Source organism: Coturnix japonica, chromosome 8, assembly GCF_054131305.1.
Source record: "Coturnix japonica strain WE chromosome 8, WE-NBRP24, whole genome shotgun sequence".
Taxonomy (NCBI): domain Eukaryota; kingdom Metazoa; phylum Chordata; class Aves; order Galliformes; family Phasianidae; genus Coturnix; species Coturnix japonica.
The window spans coordinates 15,319,903-15,334,004 of record NC_140670.1 but is presented as its reverse complement, the minus strand read 5'-3'; the positions used below and the strand labels follow the sequence as shown (position 1 = coordinate 15,334,004).

At 42.4% G+C, this 14,102-nt stretch overlaps 1 protein-coding gene across 14 annotated transcripts in view; it reads right to left on the bottom strand.

The window, feature by feature from the left end:
• USP54 (ubiquitin specific peptidase 54) overlaps nt 1-14,102 on the bottom strand; it is an 89,849-nt gene that overhangs the window by 54,630 nt on the left and 21,117 nt on the right. For 3 of the 14 annotated variants that reach the window (XM_085554388.1, XM_085554391.1, XM_085554385.1), the window contains exon 1: nt 6,818-7,058. The exons of 10 other annotated variants lie outside the window; for them this stretch is intronic. The gene's annotated coding sequence lies outside the window, so the exon portion shown is untranslated. Of the gene's footprint in view, nt 1-6,817; nt 7,059-14,102 lie in introns of those variants that run through there. One more of the 14 variants, XM_085554392.1, reaches the window with a different exon arrangement.

Here is a 14,102-nt window from a genome sequence, read left to right as displayed (position 1 = left end):
ACTAGCAGGAGAAAACATCTGATTGATGGATTTAATGGAAATTACAGAGGAAAAGACACTTTTTGCAAGCTGGTGACGTGTCCCCTCCCTTTCTTAAACAGGAGGCAGAGACAAAATCAAGCCCTAAAACTTTACATTAAGAACTTGTACAGCAGGCTCTGGTCTCCCTCTGGCAAACACAGCATTTACAATACACTGTCAAAGCCTCTGCCCAAGGTTTGGCATCCCAAGATCACACCCAGCACTGCGCCCCTCTGCAGCTGCAGCCCCAGCCATCACACAGCCCTATAAAGTAAATAGCCACCTTTCACAGATCTGTGTGTTACAAAGAACTGAACAATAACACACGAACGCACAACAGCCCTGAGCTCACAGCTAAATATCAAATGCAGCCAATGTCACGCCACAATTCCTGCAAATACAGAAAAGGAACTCACACGTTAATGTATAACAGGACATGCAACTACCTCTGGTGCCAGAAATTCTGCTTTCACTGAGAAACTCCTTACAAATAGACAATTTATTTTGCCTAAGTTTTGACACTGGCAATTTAAATAACAAGATAACAAGTAAAGTGGTCAATAAAAATCTAAGCATTCTTACAGTACTACTTTCCATCTATAAACATAACACATTTGAAGCATAACCATCCTCCTAACTTAAACGGTTTCAAGGTCAAAGAGAATAGTTTAGATTAGATTTAGGGAAACAGTATTCAGCAGTGAGGGTGGTGATGCACTGGAACAGGCTGCCCAGGGATGTGATTGATGGTCTGTCCCTGGGGACTTTCAAAGTGAGCCTGAATCAGGCTTTGGGCTGGTCTTGACCTGGTCCTGATCTTCAAAGGTCCCTTCCAATTCTAATGCTTCTATGATTCTAATGGAGGACAAACTGGACCATACCACCCGTAGTTGTAAACAAATACCTCTGCAAGAGGTGCTATAATAACTACACTGGAAGACAAAAACTCCTGACATTGGCTGTTTTTTACAACTGCTTGAAAAGTCAGAAAAAAAACAAACCCTAAACTGCTTTCAAATCCAGTTCAACTTACTTCACTGTGTAAAACTTGCAGTAAGAGGTTAAAAACAAGCAAAAGGGATTTCCTTTAACTTTCATATACAACGTATTAGTAAGACATGCATTTCAGGAGCTAAAACATTACATAAAAGGCATAGTACACACAGACGGAGGTTTTACGTGAGCAAAGCAGATTGTATCCCACAAGGAAGTTTTCAGAAATGCAATTCCTTTATGTTAGAACAGAAATCAAGGTGAAGTTGTTAGATTTCAATACAAACTTGGACAAAACTGATGTCCTTCAATGCAAAATTGGAATTTAGATTTCTAAGAGAATTTTTTAAAGCCTATTTGCATTCACCTTACCAGAAGCTACTATTAGGTAACTGCTTCCATGCTAATTTTATTAACTTACACAACCCTCTCCTTACAGACTTCAACAGCTTAAAATCTTGGGATTTGCTGAAGGGAAAAAAACAAAAGCAGTTCATTCTATAAAGTGAAAAACTGTTGTACAAAGTAATTGTATCAAATACAGGTTCATGAAGATGTTACTGTCTTCATTTGGAAAGGTTACTCCATCCTCACCAGAGAAATACTGTGAAATCACCAAATGTAAAGAGGATTGTATGGTGTCCTGCTGTGGCCTGAAGAGATCCACAAAGCATGAAAGAGATTCTTGTTAAGTACAAGCAGGCTCTGTCCTAATGGGTCACAGAAGCAGAAGCTGTGCAAACGCACTACAACACAAGCTGAACAGACTGGTTGGGTGTTGGGGAATATAAAAGAAGAATGATGCCAACAGCTCTGATTTATTTTTGCTCTGCCTGGTGATGAAACAACACTACTCAGCGGCACCAGAAGCTTCCTTCAAAATAAACAAAGTGCTCAAGAGGAGGGACGTACACATCACCAAAGCCATCTCTGCACATTATCTGCACATTGCTCGCCAGCAGGAGAGAGTGTGAAGATGCAGTTCAAAAAGTTCCTTCCTTGTGACTGAAAGAAGCATGTGAAATATCACAATAAAACAGAATTCTGTGGGTGTCCTAAGAAGTTAAAATATTTTTCACCGACTGGTACAAATAGACAGAAAAACATCATTAAGTATGGGTGTTTTTTTTTCCTATTGTTGTTGTTTTGATACAATGAAAAAGAGCAAATATGAAGAAAGATCCACATCCTTCTGTATCAGAAAGTAAGGCCTCGCCCAACTGCACCACCCAGGCAACAAGATTTTAAGCCACTGACTTTTACACTGAAAGAGGAGCTAGAGGGAACAGAAGCCTTGCTGAGCTTCTTACTTGAAAAGTCCTTACATCTGTCATATCCCAAGACTGACTGTACACCAACAGGTGAAATCACTTGTGAAACTACAGATAACGTGTATCTGGCTGAAAACCTCGTAACATTCCAGTGCCCACTATCCATGCTGCCATGTTACGGACACAGGATTACACTGCTTCTAGCTTAGTACATCTCAGAACATGTGAGATTTAGAATAACATACCATTCTAGGGCTAAGCACTGAGTTCATCTTTTCTTCCCCTTCTAGAGTTAAGCACCCAGCCTAAACTGGTGTCTTGTGCTCCTCCAGAGCACCCCCGGGAATGAAGCTGGGGGCTGAAACAGAGACACTATGGGGAAAGGGCTCGGGCAAGGCACGACAGTAGCTTGAAGGGCTCTTCTGCTCCAACACACACAGAAAGGGATGGGGATCTTGCTGGTCTCGGAATGACATTGTTTACGTAAGTGTTTACTTTCTTGCTTCTAACTATGCCCAGGATCCCCTAAGCCCTGTAAGAGCATGGCTGTGCCATCCAGCACCCTCAGAGACATAGATACAGCCCTGTCCCACCTCAGGAAGATGCCACGGAGATGGCTCCGGGATCTGCAGATACTACAGGCCAGAGAGAGGCTCGAGCTGGCCTCAGACATGACAGTTTCTGACACTTATGAGGCCCCTCAATGATTGACAGACTGGGAAGCAGAATCACAGCAGGCAACAGGAAAACTGCACACAAGCATAGCTCTGTTCTGCCTTCCCTAGCACTCAGGAATTTTCACTTTTAAAAACTACTAGATTTATATCCTAGCTCTTGTTTAAACTAAAATTCATCTTTGGTGATGTTAAAACCTTTTAGAGGGCCCTCCACAGGAGAAGACCCGGGCACCTCAAACCTATGGAGGACCCCATTTACTGCTACAGCAACCCATAGCAGTCTGTAGGACCTGCCTCTTCCCACAGCCCCTGGGCACACAGCCCAGAGCCAGGCCCTCTGCCTTACAGCCCAACCCCGTGCTGCTCTCACCTCCTCCTGCTAAGCCCTGTCAAACCAAAAGCAGCTGATGTGCTCCCTACATTCCTACACAGAACAATGCAACTTGTTTTCCCCAGAAACCTCCAGACAATACGTTGGCAACACGGAAAGCTGCTGAAGGGACACAATTCTTGCACGTGCCAGAACAGGGCGTGAGGAAGATTAGCAGCTTGGTACAAAAACAAGCGCAGATCCAGAACTTCAGCAAGACGGCAAAAAAGCAAAACCAGATTCTGTCCTGTCTAAAAGACCTCTCCCTTGGAATAAGCAGCTTTCACAGGACTGCTATCTGACACGTGGAAAAGCAACACAGCAGCTATCCTTACTGAGAAGGCGTTAATACACCACTATATTTTCAACCACTGCATTATGCCACAAGAAATACTTTGTTAGGAAATCCCAGATATTGTATTCTCCTTCAACACTAGAAGAATGCATTCAGACACACTGCTAATTAATATTACTCATCTTATTATCCGTTGCTTAACCAACATTACAACATATCTCTCTTCCCTACACACACCTGTAAGGGAAACAGGAAAAAATAAGAAGAATCTGTCCAGATTAAGAGCCTGTGCATCCTTCCTCCGATTAATAAATCATACACACATGTGCACGCACACACAACCAAGGGGCTGACCTGGAAAAAATCTTACACTTCTGGTCAATCAGGATGAAGTCACCGCATTTGAAGTACAACTATTCTGAGCTTGACCCAAAAATATGTGATGTTGGGCACGTTTTCTCAGCTGGCTTAGAGGAAATTCTTCAGGAATCAAAATACAATAAGCCTCTTTTGGAGGCTTAAACTCGAAATTTGAAGAAAAAATGTGGAATTCCACATGCATTAACAGATCAGTCGAAACATTCTTACTATCCAAAACATGAAAATCTGAAAAAGATGAAACTGGAAAATGTGTGAAATGGCAGATCTGCGGCACACAGCTCTTTGGAAGGAGTAATCTCAGAGCTTACATCTGTGACAACTCCCATCGGTAACAGCAACTGATTAACATCACTTGGCTCTTGGTTGAGCTGAAAACCGTGCCATACTTCAACATGTTCCCACACACGCATTCATTTCAGCTCCCTTTATTTTGCTCCCTGATTACTCAAATTTTACTATTTTTCTTGCCTAAAAGTAGTTTGCTTCTATTTATTCAGAAGCATAATATGACTATAATGTACTCTGACTCTATGAAATATTCCACCCCCTTGCAGTGCCCCTCTTCCTGCATTCACTTCTAAGGGCCTTTAGGTCCAGCACAACCCTGACATGCCCATTTCTAAGCACAGTAGTAAATCCTGCCCCCGTGTTTGATGACAGCCTGCGCCAGACATTATGTTTTAAAGCAAAGGCTTCTGTTATCTCTCCCTAGGAGAAGATGGAAACGTACCAAAAACATCTACAAAATCATTCTGTTATCCTCCAAATCGTTCCTTTCCTGCCAAGCAGAGAAAAGCTCAGCAGTCAGGCAGCAGGTGTGCCAAAACCATTGTTCATCCTGACAGCCACCACAGTATGTTTCCTTTTCTCCTCTAGCTGTTTATCATGTTTCTCTGGCCTTACACGGGGGACTCACTGAACAGTGTTTAGCTCTCTTTGTTTTGTGAGACACAAAACACTGTAACAGTGACCTGAGCCTGTAGGTATTAAGTGTGTTACAAATGAACAACTTTAAGAAATGCATAAAACCACATCCACAGTGCTTTGCAATTAAAGCATGAGGATCTTGAACTGAAACTTTATTGATCTGTGGCTAAGAAAAAAGAGATCATTAGCAGCAAGCAGGTTCCTAAGGCTTCTGGAACTCCCGTGAAGTACAGCTCGTTAGGAAGAAAGACCCACTGAACTATCTAATAGCGGATGAATACAAGCAGCTTTCTGGCGTGTTTGTTTCAGCATGTGAATCATCAGATGGGCTGGGCCATCCCTCTGTCCTCCTCTCAGGAGCATTCCACATTCAGCAGATGACCAGGCAATGAAAATCTGATCTTGCATCAAGGCAGGCATGAACTTGTGCCTGCCTTCCTATACAATGAGCCAGACAGAAGTCATGGTACAGTGTTCTTGCTATCAGTGGGAGGACAGGCGACTTCTGAAGGTGACATTTAACATAGACAAATGAAACAGAAATCAAACTGCCAACAAAGCGGGGAGGGCATTTTCCTCCTCACCCCAGTGCACTCACACAGCCTATCAACATCGCTGCCCCTTGGCTCACGGGAGCAAATTCATCTCACAAAATTAGCACTTGGGGGGATGGGAAAAGGGGAGGAGAAGGGCTTGGTTTATTTCCTGCTGAATAAACTCACCAAGAAGTCAGAGCTGGGGACAGGAGAAGCAAACAAGGCAGGAGCACAGGCTTCCTCCCAGCTCCACATCACCTGCACACACCCAGCTGAGTCCCACCTAAAGCATGTCCCATGTCAGAACACACAGACCACAGGAAAGGTATTCCTCCAAAAACATCTGGAAAGCATTTGAGCAGGCAGAACGTCCTTATCACACAGAACAGTGAGCAGTGCAGATATGTTGATTTTTATGCTTTCCTTTTTTTTTACTTCTGGTGGCAGATTCTAGAACTGGATTTATCATTCTGTGAAATTCAAGCCTCCTTTCACTATCACCAAATGCACATGAACAGTTGGTGATTTTCCCAAATTTACAGATTTAAACAAAGATGTACTTCATGCTAAGCTGCAGCAGTGAGAGCTATACAACAGTTATGGTACCCTTCCAAAATTCACATAATAACTACTATTTATTTTGGAAACAGAACACTTCACAAAAGGCAGGGAATCAGGAAACCAGCCAAAACAAGCCCTTACTTTCTAAAGTGAACACATTCTAAGTAACTTTTAAAGCCCTACACATATGTAATACCTAATTTCATTATCAACTCTCTTTTGAACTGAATTCAAGGTAACGAGTAGAAGGAAACAAAACTGCATCTCTATCGTGTGAAAAACAAAACCAAAAGCAGCAGTCCTAGGAGCTTCTGACACAGTTTACTATTAAATAACAAGGATGGGAAATGATTTGTCAATATCCCCTTTGGTTGCTGCACAGACATCAAGGTGAGAAGAGATTCTGACTGGCTTCACCTGTGCACTTACTATGGATACCAGCAATCAGCAGCAGCTCAGTGTGACTGACACAAGGAAGCTCATGGCTTGGAAAGTACATTTCAAACAGGCAGAAGAACATATGTAACATGTACACATGTGAAACAGGGTATAAAGAAGAAACCAAACATGCAAAAGTAGATTAAGAACAAACTAAAGCAACACTATTTCTTTGCATCTTTGTAACAAGGACAACACATACTGAAAAGTAACATTTTCTACCTTTCATGACAACATACAGAATTCCTGTGAGAACTCAGATTTAATTAAAATAATAAATAAATAAATAAATAATACTGTGCCAACATTGAATTTAAACAACTGACTTAAAAATGACTAGGACCTACCTTTAGGAGCCAGTTTCTATTGCGTAAACTCTGTATTGGTATTGCAACAAAAGCTGCAGATCAGAGCAGGCTGAAAAAACACTCGGAGGACATTTCTATTAGAGAAACTGCTCTGAGTAATGCTATTGCATGGAAAAATTATTTAAGGGAGGAGGAAAGAACTGGAAGAGTGTGGGAGGGGACGACCTGCTGATGCAAACAATAGGAAGCTGTTCAAAAACCAAGGGCCTCCCTTAACACAGGAAAGTCTAATCTGAGAAGCACTGCCCCCCACTGCCACCTAGCAGGCAGGCAGCTCTGCCAGCAGAGATAAGGCCAGACAGGCTGATCCTGCTCACCAACAGCTCACTTGGGAAAAAGGGCAACCAGGGAGAGGGACCCAGCTGGGGGAGGCAGGCGAGCCAGGCTGCAACTAAGTACTGCTTTTTATATTGCAAGAGAGGGTTCATCTCACAAAAGTATAAGAAGAGAACTGGAGGGGTTCCTCCCAATTGTTTAGTTAAAGACGAAGGATGTTGTCTCGTGGGAGGGGTTGATATCCAGGAATGACATGTAACCATTGAACAGAACAAATGAGAGGACTAAAAAGATCGCATCAGTTTTGATCTCCTGCTTTAGAACACCGTGGCTGCAACACAAACATAAAATGAGTTTTTCAAAGAATGATTAGTGTAAGACAATTCCTGGAATCATCCTGTGTATCTCAAAGCCTGTGATGCCAATCAAGAGGGAATAAACCTCATCCAGAAAAATAGTTTCCAATCCCTGAGCCTGCCATCAGCTCAGTCATTTAAGCTTCAAAGCAGCACTGTTACACAATTATTCTCAAACTCACATCACAGCTCCTGGGACGACGGTGCCATCCACATAAAGCATCAGTTTCTTCTTCCAACACGGTCACATTCACAGCACAGATGTAACAGGAGTTACAGTGTACACCCATGACCAAAATAACTTTAAAGAAAACTCTGGTTATGTTATGAAAAACAATGCACCCCATTGTCTTTCTGTCCTAGCACAACGTAATGCTAACAAACAGAATCAGATTGAAATATAATAATGCTTTGGACCATACAAGGTACTGAAGATACTATCCCCACCGGGACCATTTACCTAATAGAAACAAACAATGTAAAAAGGAAGCAGCTAGAATACAATTAAATTGTTCTGCCTTAAAAACAACCCAGTCTTGCAGGACAGAAGGGGCTGAGCCAAGTTTTAACCATGTCTTTCCAATATAATGTAGCTTTGGTCAGACAGAAACAGGAGTAAAAGCAAAAAAGGAAAAAAATAAATAAAGCATAAAATCTAAGTTGTCTTTTACTTTGTAACACTTGCGTCCTTCCCCCTGCAAGCTGTAAATATGTATATACTAATCTCGTATCAAATAACTTTTCACGTGTCCTAACAGCATCAGAACTGTGAAAAAAACAACGCAGTGCAATATTGACTAATCATGCTGGGCTCCAAATCTGTTCTACAGCTGTGCATGGTTCAAACAGCACGCTAACTCTGCAGCACTCTCTTCTCAAACACAGCTTGTTATAAGGATGCCAGACCACCTACAAGTGCAGCTCACAATAGCAATGTGGAACTTTTCCAGGCAAGGGCAATATGCCAGTCCTCACTTTTATCATATGTGACGAATGCTGGAGTCTCCCAGGCATCCTGCACCATTACTTGGACCTGCAGGTGTCCTTTCAAATACCAGTATCAGATCTTAGCAGCAGTTAGCAACCCATCTGTTTAAGTGGCACTATGTCCAGGGCTCAATGACCTTCAGTTGGCAAGCATCCGTGCCAAGAAAACACTGGTCTCTATGTTCCCTTTCCTCCTTGTTACCCCGCTGGAGGAAGCATTTGCCTATTCCTCCCCAGGCACAAGGGGACCCATGTGACCACCCATTTCCATGCTGAGAAGTGGGCTAACAGTCCTGTTCAGGAGCACTGAAATCAGGAATAGTGAGGGGCTGTGGTACTAATCTTTACAGATTTGCTTCAGCCTCAGTTCCCATCATTTCAGAACTACCTCCTCAGCTTTTGACTAAAATTCTTCAAGTGACCACACATACTCAAGTAACAGCTATCAATCAATTTGTGGCTATTCCAAACACCTGCTTTTACATGCTGTCCCGCAGCACATGGATAGCAGGAACCAGCAGTTACCTGACTAAACTATCCCCAGCTCTTCAACACTTAGTTACAGAAGCATTAATAGAAGCTCTCTTTAAAGCAAGTTCTGAATTCTAAAACTAAACTAAAGCTTTAAAACTCGCACAGCATTAAAGGAGAGGTAAGGAATTTTGTACTAGAACAAGTCCTGCTGCACCAGGCAGAAAACAAAGGCTCCACTCCCTGCCACCAAAGGGCAAACAGCCGGGGCAGCAAGCAGTGCTCCACGCCCCAGCAAAGCCAAGGAACATGTCCCGAGCTGAGAGCACTGCTGAGCTCACAGGAGGGCTGTGCCCAACACCCCAGTAAAGCATCTGACTTACTGCCACCGAACTGAGGAAGAATTAACAGCAATTACCACATTTCTGCACAAAATAGGAAAGAAAAAAAAAGTGTTTCCACTCCTCCAACATCACCATTTCACCCAAATTAGGATAATATAAGCAAGTCCCAAATATCTCTGGTCAAGCACTGCAGCCCTCAGGGCTACAAAGAGCTAATAGCAATGCTAGCGATTATGCAGTCATCCACGCAGTTGCCTCTGACTGAACCAAGGCAAGAAAACCAGGCAAGATGATAATGTGACAGAAACAAACAAGGAATCTTGCTCTCCAGTCCTTGCTTTTGTTTTGTTTTCAACCCGAGGAGCAAACAGATTTGCAGACAACCCTATCTACCAGCGCGTATGCCTACAGAACATGTTCACAGTTGGCAAGATAAACAGATTCTGTCTAAGAAAATGAGAAGAGCATATGTTTAAAAAAATAATCTGAAGAAACAAGTAGAGATGACAGAGCTGCAGTAGCCACTCCTAATACTGAAACAATTCAACATCTGCAGAGTCACATAATTTCAGCTTCTTTCTGCCATTACAGATCATGCAGCTCCCTACAAGTAAAGATGATGCTGTTCCTTCAGCCCCGAGTAATTTTCCACCATAGCAATTCCCCTCAAAGAGGTTTAAATGTCAGCACATTTAGTGCAATTTAAATAATGTTGGTATATCTATATGGAGAAATTCGCCAGGAACAAATGATTTGGGGTGAATGCCATGCTACACTGAAGATGTAGTTTCTGACTGAGACGGTTCCTATCCTTTCACAGCTTGCTCACTCCTGTTCTTATGCACTGCTCTGTTCTGCAGATGGCAGCCTGTGTAGGACCACATGACAAACTACTTCATGAGATCAATCTGGGTTAAAAATAAAAAGATGATAAAACAACAAAGGGGGCTGTTTTCATAGCTTCAGTTATTCAGGATCCAGAGGAGTCCTACAGTAAGCAGTTTTAACTGGCACAACCAACACTAGCAAACAGCACAGTGTACAGCAACAGAAAAACAGCAGATGGGGTGGCTTCTCCCACCATCTTTGCTACCAAAGTCAAGGTACCGTGTGTTAATTCCTTGCAGAGGTAATTTACACTGTGTTTTATGACACAACTGTGCCAACCTGACAGCTGTTTCCAGGGCGGGTCCGTTCCCATCACATGCCCCTTCTGTTCCTTTAACACTTGTGCTGGGCAGTCCATGAAATAGCTCGGACAGGAAGAACAACTGGCAAAAAACCCAACTCTGTCAGAGGAATGATCACTTTTCTTCATCATCAAGGTCACTCAGAATTCAGAAAAGCCAGCCTGGAAAGCAGTGGCCTGAAGTCAAGTTTTCTTACTTAAACAACAAAGTTGCCCCTCAATCTGCATTCAGATGCCTGTACAGCAATCAGACTGAAGGTGCGGCCTCACACAGATGTCAAACACCACACTGTCCAGCTGTTGGCTTTCCCCAGCCTCATGATTCCACTGCACCAAGCCACAGCCCAGCAAGCAACAGGGCACCACCTGAGCAAAGGGAGCACCATGTGAGGCCCATCCTGAAGGCCAACAGAAAAACTACTAACAGTCCAACAAACTTTAGGGTAACGTGTTAAAAAAATACGAGGCAAACACATATGCTGTACTCAGCTGACCTCCTCCACATGGCAGGACAACTGCTGCAGGACTGTCTGCAGGGAGAAAACAGACACAGCCTGCGAGCCAATGGAGCTGCCGATAAACTAATGAGAACCCATCTTGCTTCCTTCCCTGTCAGCTAAGCAATTCTTTTAGGAAAATCAAATTACCTCAAGCTATTAAAGTCGATTATAAATTACAAGATGAGCTAAAAGCTCTTGTACTGTTTCTCAGTATTTCTAGTGAATCAAAGGTAGTTAAGAACAAGGAATCAGGAAGAGTTTTCAAGACCGTGTGTTCTACAAAGTCTGTTTAACACTCATCCATACTACTGATGCACTCCACTTTCCTTTGGGCTCATCTGCTCACCCCAACCCTTGCACAGCCCTCTCCTGGGCAGCCCCGCAGTGACTCGCAGTGCTTTACAGTAGCAGCAGCACAGGGAGGTGGGGGAGGCCAACAACAGAGTGCAAAGCTTAGAGAAACACCAGCAGCAACCAAACCCACTCTACATCAAAGAGGGACCCCATAAATACCACAGATAACCACATTCTTGTTGGCACTACAAGAAAAGCAACTCTATTAGGTGCTTATTCCACATGGCAGCGTAATACATGTGTTGCACAAATCCAGCTTGGGTTTTGTGATTTTCATCTCAGTACAAGAAATCAAATCCAAAGCAATAGTTCACAAATGTCACATCAAAGAAGAGAAAGTAAAAGGCCTTCCTGACTATTAGCATTGTGCCAAGTTGCAGGTGCCTGTTAACAAAACCATTACTGCTTTTTAATCAAAACACAAATCCTTCAAACAAGCGCGATTCCAGACCATTCCAAAGCCAGACAGGTCTTCTGTTGCCTGCACAGGTAAAACAGATAAAAACCCACTGGTTTATGGCCTACAAGACAGAGATAACATCTGTTATCTCACAAAGGAATCTACTGTGGCTTAAAATACGACCCTGAGACATCCAGGAATTCACTTACAGATTGACCAAGTCAGGAATGAGAAAGTAATTTTGCTCACATAAAGCAGACACAGCACTGACCAGTGTAACTGGAGGAATCGCTCCATATCTGCTTTTCCCAATCATTAAATAAGTTTGCAACAAAAAACCTATGACACGTAAACTATAATCCTTTCTAGACCAAGATCCCTGTAATTGTGAGCTGCTTGACTGAGACTTGCAAAACATCTTAAGAAAGACAATTAGGCAAGATTGCTTCAGCACCTGCATCAAGTTAAGTGATGCTTTCAAGCTCTCATCAAACAGGAAAAAAAGAAGATGACAGGCTGGAGGTGGAAAATCCACTTTGGAAACTTAGTTACATCCATGCAACACCAAAAGTGAAAGTAAGACCACCAGCACATTCTCCTTACTTGTGTTAACTTGCTCCCTTTGATATTTTAGTTTCTAGGCTTTGCTAGTTTATTTCAGTATCAATTTAGCAACAGAAGAAGATAAGGAGAGTCATAACATTTTATCTTGCATCATTTTAAATTTCCTGCCCTAATTATTTTCCCATGTCTTATTTTTAGTGTCTGTCCTACAGCTGAACCGTGGCAGATTGACACGCAGTCGGGATGTATAGCACAGAACTCCCAAGAGCACTGAAATCCATAGCATGATATCGATGGGCAGAAAGCAAAAGTCAATGGCACAAGCGATTCCAGGAATCACCCTAGTCAATGAATACATATATATTGTTTAATATATATAAACTCTTTAAAGCCAATTTTAAATTTGCAATTCATTAAAATGATTCCTCTATTAAAAACAACACAAAAAAGATCCCACAAACTAACAGCTATTATAAAAAGAAGCAACAACACTTCCTAAATTACCTTTCTTTCTATCTTGAAGTGTTTTCTATATCCCAATAGAACAGCCACTATTGCTTTAATTTGCCCACACCTACAAACGCTGCTGAAGAAAAGTCCAGTGACTTTTCCAATGGTACGAGCAACCACATACAGGCAAGTTCATTTGGTGAAATATCACCAAGCATTAAAGCAACAATTCCAGGGAGGGCAGAACCAGCTGACTCCCTCTAAAAGGAACAATGAGCCACTCACCAAAATGCCACAGAAAGCCACATCCATCATAATAATAGGTGCTACAGCGATAAAACACACCTAGTTAAGGAGATTTTCAGGTAGAAAAGTAATTGAGCAGATTTCACTCTGCAGCTTAATCCTGATGTGCCCTGGAGGACTTATCTGTTCACCTTTGTGTGGCATCCTAAAGCTGCATCTCCTCTTCAGACCACAAATCCGCTCCTGACAGAACACCAGCACTCTTTATAAGTAGGGCAAAAAAAGTTGTATTGACTAAACACTGAAGCATTACAACAAACACTCAAAGGTTCCTTGCCCCTAGATGTGAGGAGCACACAAAACAAAAGTATGCACCAGTATATCCAAACAGAAGGACTTCACTTATCTTAAACCATGCTCAATTAACATTCTTAGTCCCTTAAAGAAGCTCAATGCTGACACAAGTCACTCAGGGCTATGCAGACCCCAGGGTGAGGCTAACCTACCCATGCAGGATGCCTGCTACAAAAAGCCATACAGAATACCAAGTACCAACATCAGCATCTATATATAGACAGCAAAAACAACTTCTGCTGCATACTGATTAGACTGGAACGCTGTCAAGGCGGCAGATGAAAGAAACCTGCAGAAGAGATGAATTCCTAGGTGTACATTCAACAATAAAAATGGCTGGCATCATGACAACTACATACAGCCACACGTGGAAGTCTTTTTATTTTAGAGAGGAGCTACTTCACAATCCAGCTCCATACTTTGGAAGCTAATGCATGAACTCAGTATGATAAGGAGATGGAAAACTGACCCATGCCTTTCCAACTGAAGGCTGAAGGAGGAGTCCCAATCTACTCTGTTAGCATAGGAATACCAGTGAGACCTCCAGCTAGCCTACAGACTGAGGAACTGAGGAAGTCCTGATTCACTTTGTAATTTATGTTATCAAAGAAAATGAGAAGCCCTTCTGATAACCTTATCTGCATCCAAAATTTCTCTTGAGTGGGGATTTTTCTTTCAGTGATCCTTTCTGACTATTTTACCATATCTGGTGTAAAGCGAACACAATGAAGTAGAAATGAGAACAGCAGCATGAAGTCTATTTAGCACAAAAA